At 36.3% G+C, this 9,001-nt stretch overlaps 1 pseudogene; it reads left to right on the top strand.

Moving 5' to 3' along the window:
• Positions 1 to 3,479: 3,479 nt before the first annotated feature.
• On the top strand, positions 3,480 to 6,605 carry LOC113309152 (annotated as a pseudogene).
• Positions 6,606 to 9,001: the final 2,396 nt, after the last annotated feature.

The following is a 9,001-nucleotide window of genomic DNA, read 5'->3' as shown; positions in this document are numbered from 1 at the left end:
CAAATTGACCCCCTTCAATTTCTAGATCTTGGAAAACATTATCTTCCTCTTGAGGTGCTTCAGGACATGTTGAGCTACTTCCTTGAATCATATCCTTCTTCTTCTTAGCATCCTTGTGGATACCTCTATAATCTACCCCACAATGAATCTCATGGCGAGGTGTAGGAGTTTCTTTTGGCGTTAATTCCTCTCTTCTTCTTAGGCTTTACTCTATCAGGATTCCTACAAATTACAAGAAATTCCACTTATACAATCAATATTGATGGATTAGTAACAAAAGCCAATCTATAAAAATAAATAAATTAATTAATATTCAGGATAAATTACGTCTAGGTTATCCAAGAGAAAAACAGAATCGAACCTAGCCGTAAACAATTACGGTTGGAAATTTCAGTCATCCAACCTAAACGTAATCAAACATGAAGATACATGAAAAATTACGTCTAGGTTTGTCCTATAGAAAATTAATCGTAGAAAATTACGTCTGGAAAATTTAGTGCACAAACCTATATGTAAACCAAAATCTGAATTTTCTTCAAAACATACAGGAAGAATTACGTCCAGGTTTATCCTATAGAAAACCAAAACGTAAAACTGAAAACTACGGCTAGGTTTAGAAAAGGAAAATTCAGTAAACTAACCTAGACGTAATACAATATTCAAATCCAATTTTACAGTTTGATTCAACTAAACCTAGACGTAAGAGTACATGCAAATCAAAGTTTACGGTTGAATTCAATTAAACCTAGACGTAAGTGCTTCATAATCAATCTTTTTACGCTTGAATTCAGTTAAACCTAGACGTAAGACTACATGCAAATCCTATTTTACGGTTGAATTCAATTAAAACTAGACGTAAGTTCTTCAATATCAAATTTTACGTCTAGAAACCTAGACCCGAACCCAGACGTAACACAAGCAGAAATGTAACTGAAACCTAATTTTACTTCGATTTCATTCAATCTAACCTATTTTAAGCACAAAAACGAGTAAACAAAGATGGATTTGTTCGATTATTACCTAACATACACCATGGGTTGTTGTTGAGGAGTTTGAAATTCTGATTCTTCAGTTGCTTGAATCGGTTGTTGAGGATGAAGATTTTGGTCTGGTGGTTGATTGAGATGCTGATTCCCATCACTGGAATCAGTTTGCTTCTTCCTCATCTTTAGTAGAGATTTCAATCCGACGATGTTGAGTTTTCGAATCGCCGATTAATCGAAAACGATGAAGTGAATTGAAGTTGAATTGAAATTGAAGTTATTGTGGAGGAGATGAAGAGAAAGAATATGAGAAGAGGAGCAGTTTTTTTTTTCTAATGAAGATAAAAGATTAGGTTTTTAAGTTTTTATTTTAGTTAAAGAGTAATCTAGACATTTTGTTTTGGTGTTAAGATATTCCATAACCATTTTTTTGAACACTAAGAATCCAAGTGAAACCCCTCTAATGGAATGTGACGCCCCAATAATAGCCTTCTTATATTGATCAGTCATCAGGGTTTCAGGATTCTATTCACCATTTTTGTGTTGTCAGCTCCAAAAATATCTTATAACCTGAAGTATGCACCTAGAGCATGGTATGCTAGATTAGATGATGTTTTTCTTGGGCTTGGATTTATCACTCAGGATGATAGGCCGATACTTCTTTGTCATTCAGAAATTGGCCAGAAACTTACCATTATGTTGATGTATGTTTATGACATTTTGGTATCTGGCATCGATTCCAACTGCATTTCTGACCTTATCACTGAATTGAGTATTTATTTTCTAGTTAAGCACCTTGAGTCTCTTCATTACTTTCTTGGTCTTGAGGTTAAATGCTCTTAAGGTGGCTTGTTCATATCTTAGATTAAGTATGCATTATATCTAAAAGAAGCAATATGGTTGGAGCCAAGTCTTATTCTTCTCCTACAACAGATCATTCTCAGCTTTCTGCGTCAGATGGTGTGCTTCTTGACTTCCCAACTGAGTACATGTTTATTGTGGGGTGCAGCGCACTGCTTGACTTGGGCCAAACCAATATTTAATCAGGTCTGCAAGTTTATGTCCAAGCTACTCATTTGACAACGCCAAAGTAATTGTAAGATACACTAAGGGCATTTTAGAGTATGGTTTACACTTTACCAAAGGACTTTTAACTCTCAGTGGTTTCTCTGATGCTGACGGGGCAGTTGATGTGTATAACAACAAGTTTACTGGTGGATTTCGTTTATTTATATACTTTTTTTTTTGGCTCAAATCTTATTTCTTGGTCTACCAAAGAAGTAAGCTACCATTTCAAGATCATTTATTAATTCAGAGTACAAGGAACTAGCAATAGTTGCAATAGAAATTGTGAGGGTGTGTCTAATTTTCAAGGACCTTTCATTACATTCTTATTGTTCCACTAAGGTTAGCACGTGAATGTTTCAGTTCTTTGCATCTTGCATCCAGTCCTAGGATGCACTATAGGGTGAAAAGCTTACGGGTTAATTTTCATTATGTTACAGAGTTATCGAAGCATAAATCACTGCAGGTAATGTATGTAAGTACTTTGTATCCAATTGCAGATGTCTTCACAAAGGATTTTCATGGCCCTAGGTTTGGGTTTCTAAGAAGAAAACTCAAGGTCTCTGCTCCAGATCTCTTCTTCTTGAGGGCTAATGACATGATTTGTGATATTGCCAGTAATAAAGGCTAACCCTTAATCAGTCTATGTTTGTCGCTTTGACAATTATTTTTTATTTGTGTGCATGTGTGATTGGCATATGTGTGTGCTCGTGTGTGTCATCTATATCTCATCTCCATATACAGTAGTTCAGATGACCCATAAAGCTAAGATGAATTTTACCATTTTGAATCGAATCAATCAGTTACTAACTTATTCCGAGTTGATTTAAAGGCAAAACTGTTTGATCATTTCAGGGAAGTGTTAAATATGAATTAAATTTACCAGGGGCACCAAGGGGGTTAAGATTATAGACTTTAAGGGATAACTTCTTTACTTAAAAAAACAGGCAGGATCCACAACATTAAGAAGGTGTAGCAGAAGTTAATCCCAGAAATCAGAAGCAAAACCATTATGCTTCACAAATTGAATTTTTTTTGTTTTCGTTTTTAGAAAACATTTCGAAATTGTATATTCAAGCTAACTTATGATTTTTTTGGCTTTTAGGAATCAAAAAATAACTTTTTAAGTTCCAAACAGACTAATAAGGTGCTTGGATACCAAAAACAGAAACAATTCTGCTTCTTTAGAAGCAGAAATCATAACCAAAAATGTTTTGTTTCACAAAAAGTTAATTTCTAGGTTTCTAGAATTAGTCAATTGGAAGTTGTGTACCAAACTAACGTGTGACTTGTTCGCTTCCTAGAAGTCCAAAAGCAACTTAGAGTTAGAGTTGGTGGTATCTAATGGCTACACGTGTTTGACTAAAGACATGTTTCCCCTCCTAGAAAAGGATCCCCATCAGCAGCCGTGTAAAAGACGAGGGAAAGAAAAGAGGGAAATTACTTTCAAACTTAATTAGCTAATATTACATTTCATGAATCTTACTAAAAGATACAACTTCTGCCCTTCACTATTATCAATTACTCGAAACCCCAGATTAATCTTCATTCCTTTCTCTCTCAGAGAAACAAACTTGTCATATCTTCTTGGTAAAAACTATTTCCATAGTTGTATTACTTCAAAACAATCCAATAACATTGCCCCCATTTCAGAAGAATTCTGTACACGTCTTGTCTCTTATTGCAACTCAAAGTTTATAAAAGACGGCATCTGTATCCACAGCCCCATTATCAAGTTGGGTTTTCAAGATAATTTAATTCTAAATAACAATCTCTTATCTTTGTATTCAAAATGTTTTGGTATTGAGTATGCACGTCACTTGTTCGATGAAATGTCTTATAAAGATGTAGTTTCTTGGACTTGTATTATATCTGCTTATGTCAAAGATGGTAGTTATAGAGAGGCACTGGATTTATTCCATAACATGATTAAACTATCTGAAGTTCCTAATGAGTTCACTTACTCAAGTGTATTACGATCTTGTTCATCTTTGTTCGAATTTGAGCTAGGAAGTTGTACTCATGCTCAAATTATAAAACGTGGGTTCGAGCCAAATCCTGTTTTAGGAAGTGCTTTAATAGATTTTTATTCAAAGTGTGGTTATTTTGAAGAATCTCTTAAAATATTTGATATAAAGAACAACGGTGACACTGTTTCTTGGACCACTATGATCTCTTCTTCAGTTCAATCTCAGAATTGGATTCAGGCTCTGAAATTGTATTTGCTGATGATTGAAAGGGGAGTTTCACCGAATGAATTCACTTTTGTGAAGCTTTTGATGGCTTGTAGTATTTTAGGTATGAAGTATGGGAAATTGGTTCATGCCCACATTGTTTTAATGGGCATTGAGCTGAACTTGATTATGAAAACAGCTCTTGCCGACATGTATTCCAAATGTCAAAGAATGGAAGAAGCAGTAAAGGTATCAAACCAGACTCCAGAATCTGATGTCTGGTTACGGACAACTTTGATTACCGGGTACGCCCGAGTTTCGAGTTTTGGTAAAGTAATTTCTTCATTTCGTGAGATGCAACTTAAGAGGATTTTGCCAAATTCTTTCACTTATGCTGGAATTTTAAACACATCTGCATCTATCCATGCATGGGAGCTAGGAAAACAAATTCATTCTCTTGTTATCAAGGATGGGTTAGAGACGAGTGTTTCTGTTGGAAATGCACTTGTTGACATGTACATGAAGAGCTCTGCAGTGGTAAGAGATGCTTTGGGAGCGTTTGAAGAGATAATTTCACCAAATGTTGTTTCTTGGACCTCTTTGATTACCGGTTTTACTCAACGCGGCCTTAAAGGTGAAGCATTTCAAGCATTTATGGATATGCAAGTTTTTGGCTTGCAACCAAATCCTATCACAGTTACTGAAATTCTCAAGAGCTGTTCTTCAAATGAAGTAAGAAATCTTCATGGATATGTGATTAAATCAGAACTGCATAATAATGTAACAGTTGGTAATGCTCTAGTTGATGTTTATGCTAGGTTCGGATCAGTTGGTGATGCTTGGAATGTACTAAAAGGAATGCCCCATAGAGATGTCGTAACGTATACAAACTTGGCTGCTGGGTTGAATCAGATGGGTGATCACCAAACGACTTTAAGCATCATTTCCAATATTTACAAGGATCAACTTAAGATGGATGGGCACAGTATGGCTACTTTTTTGTCTGCATCAGCAAGCTTAGCTGCAACGGAAACTGGGAAACAACTTCACTGTCATTCTGTGAAATCAGGACTAGGAAGTTGGATATCCGTCTCAAATGCCCTTGTTGATTTGTATGGAAAGTGCGGAAACATAAATGATAGTCAAAGAGCTTTTTCTGAGATATTAGATCCAAATGTGGTATCTTGGAATGTTTTGATCTCTGGGCTAGCTTCGAATGGCGATTTTTCCTCTGCTCTTTCAATCTTTGAAGATATGATTTTGGCAGCAGTCAAACCCGATCATATTACAATGTTATTAGTCCTTTATACTTGCAGTCACAGTGGTTTGATTAATAGAGGAATTGAGTACTTCAACTCCATGACTGAAACTCATGGAATAAAGCCAACAATTGATCACTATATTTGTCTAGTTGATCTTCTTGGTCGAGCTGGACGCTTAGAAGAGGCCATGACTGTAATTGAAAACATGAAGCCTGTGCAAGATGCATTAATTTACAAAACATTGCTGGCTTCCTGTAAGGTACATGACAATGTGACTATGGGGGAAGACATGGCGAGGCGGGCACTTGAGTTGAACCCGTCAGATCCAGCAGTTTATGTTCTTCTTGCTAATGTTTATGACGAAGCTGGAAAAAAACAAATTTAGGGGACTTGACACGTCAGATGATGAGGGACAATGGGTTGAGGAAGAATCCTGGAAAGAGCTGGGTGGAAATAGAGGGAACCTTTACTTAGTTTGACCACCTTCAGTATCAGGCTAAAGGAAGTCGGATTTTGCAAGCAAGTTCAGAGAGAAGAAAGCAAGCTTTCCGTGAGCGAGGATTGGCACTCGAACAAGATGTATGCAATTACTTATCCTTTATCATGTGCTTTAGTGTTTTTCTTTATAAATTTGAAAATTTTGGAAGGAAATAACCAAGATGGTGGATAAGTTGAGTAAGGAAAAATGCAACTGTACATGTGTAATCAAGATAGCATATATTATGTTTGGAAGAACTGCGTACATATGAGATGGATAAGTGTTGGAATGTGCACACAGAGTGGCTCTTCTTTTGCGACATGGTGGTATGGGTATGACCATATGGTAAAATACAATGATCAGGTTGCTTTTCAGATGTAGCTGAAAACATCTAGATGTAAGAAGTCTAGTTCGACACCTCAAAATATTACTAAAAGGTATGTATTCATGAAGATTAAAATAAGACAATTGTTCTACACTTAACACAGCTTGTCTTCTACACTTACTTGAAGATTCCTTTTTCATCAATTCTCTGGCAACGATGGCCTAATCGAGCTTTGCTGAACAATATTGGCCATTAGCCTAAGACGTTATCGCTATTTGTATCTGTCAAATGTTTTGTTTTGCAATTGATATTCCTGCACGTGAGCGAAGATTCCCTTGTAATACATATATATTGTATTTTGATTATTGCCACAGGTTTCAAGACTGAAAGCGCAGTTGCAAGCTGAGAGGCATCTTAGAGCTGATCAGGAGATTGGTCTGAATATGTCTCTGAGACAGTTTCTAATTAACGCAGTATGAACTCCAAGGTTGGTTGGTACTGTTCCTTTTTCTCTTGTCCTACGGTTGCATGAGTTTTCTTTATCCTACCAACCTCCTGACCGAAGACAAGGGCAGAGCTAGAGAAGATCGCCCTTGCTGAGGCAGATGTAGCTAGGCTGGAACAAAAGGTCATGGAGCTACCTCCAATTTAACCTCCAGCATTTACAAAATCTATGTTCACAACAGTGAGATATTTAACCTGGCGTTTTTAGGGGCCACTCAAAAGGATTTAGGGGCCAACAATAAAACAAAAAAGGTCACCCAAAGGGAAAATGTAGCCAGCCCTTATCTCGCGTAATTCGTAATGGCGAAATTACCCTTATATATTCGGAGGATATGATAACATTGTTACCCTCCGAATGCAATCGGAAGCCAAAATATTTCCCAGACTTCCGATTAAAGTCGGTGCAGTATTTCTTGGTTCGTGTTTTGGATTCAACGTTAATCGGGAGTTAAATATATTACAAAACCTACCGATTATAAGTTGCCGCAAATTCAAATTTTGAAAGCTACCATAATCGGTAGATATGCTAAATCTAATACCTACCGATTATTGGTTTCTCCACATTCAACTTTCGTCAAATTAGCCGTTGGAGTTTTTGGGAAAAACAAAAAGAGCCGTTGGACCCTAAACCTATATGAAGAAACTCATATCTATCACCCCAATTGCACCAAACTCTTTCCTCTCTTCAGTTTTAATTTTCATAACAAAAAACATGGATATTGCTTTTGCCGAAGAAGAAGATTGTGCTATTTATAGAGCGTGGGTTGTGGTAACTACTCATGATCGTGTTCACAAGCTCCACAAATCGGAATCCGAAGAGCAGATATGGAAACGTATCTTAATGGTATTTGAGGCCTTAGATGGTAATCGAATTCGAAGATCATCCAATGACATTAAGATGAGAAAGAATGCGCTCGATAAGGAGATTGACAAACTTGAAGATGAGGAACGGTTTGTTAGGAACGCTTTTCCTTGGTGGACGTATGAAAAACGAGTAAGTATCTCTGTAACTCCAACTCACATTAACAAAAGTTAGTACTAACTTGTTACTCATTCGTAATTTCAGAGAAATCTTGCGGATCGCCGGTATGTGGACCTCTACGGGAAACGATTTGAACATGAAGGATGCTACAAAATCAAGAGGGACAATTTCTATGGTCACTGGAAGTTATGATCTGTTTTAATACTTTTATGGTCAATTAGGAGTATGGATTTAGGTGCTTTTGACGAAATTGTAAGGTTAAGGCCGTTTGAATTTTATGTAATGGATGTAATCGGAGTATTATTAATATAAAAACTAGCCGATTATACGAAATCGGTAGATTATTTTGTTAAACAAACTACCGATTGTAATATTCGGTTATGTTATGAGTCAACTTTCTTTCCGATTATGGTGTTGTTTGGTTCCGATTGTAATATTCGGTTAGAATAATCGAAAGGGTAATAAAAACTAAACTTCCGATTATGGTTTGTTTTGAACTTGTAATATTCGAAGGATAAATTTTTTTGTAAAGTTCCGAATGTACGATGGCCCAAAAATCAGAATTTGGGAAAAACTGATACTTTTCAAATTTTGAAATTGAATTAATCGGAAGTTAAACAGTTACCCAAACTTCCGAATATGGGCTGTCTAACCTTCTATATTGGCCCTTGGAACCACCTAGAGCCATGGCGTGGTTTGTTTTGAACTTGTAATATTCGAAGGATAAAAAATTTTGTAAAGTTCTGAATGTACGATGGCCCAAAAATCAGAATTTGGGAAAAACTGATACTTTTCAAATTTTGAAATTGAAATAATCGAAGTTAAACAGTTACCCAAACTTCCGAATATGGGCTGTCTAACCTTCTATATTGGCCCTTGGAACCACCTAGAGCCATGGCGTGGTTTGTTTTGAACTTGTAATATTCGGAGGATAAATTTTTTTGTAAAGTTCCGAATGTCGATGGCCCAAAAATCAGAATTTGGGAAAAACTGATACTTTTCAAATTTTGAAATTGAATTAATCGGAAGTTAAACAGTTACCCAAACTTCCGAATATGGGCTGTCTAACCTTCTATATTGGCCCTTGGAACCACCTAGAGCCATGGCGTGGTTTGTTTTGAACTTTTAATATTCGGAGGATAAATTTTTTTGTAAAGTTCTGAATGTTCGATGGCCCAAAAATCAGAATTTGGGAAAAACTGATACTTTTGAAATTTTGAAATTGAAT

The sequence above is a fragment of the Papaver somniferum genome, chromosome 9, assembly GCF_003573695.1.
Source record: "Papaver somniferum cultivar HN1 chromosome 9, ASM357369v1, whole genome shotgun sequence".
In the NCBI taxonomy this organism is placed as follows: domain Eukaryota; kingdom Viridiplantae; phylum Streptophyta; class Magnoliopsida; order Ranunculales; family Papaveraceae; genus Papaver; species Papaver somniferum.
Note: the sequence above shows the minus strand (reverse complement) of the source record. Positions and strands in the feature narration are given on the sequence as shown.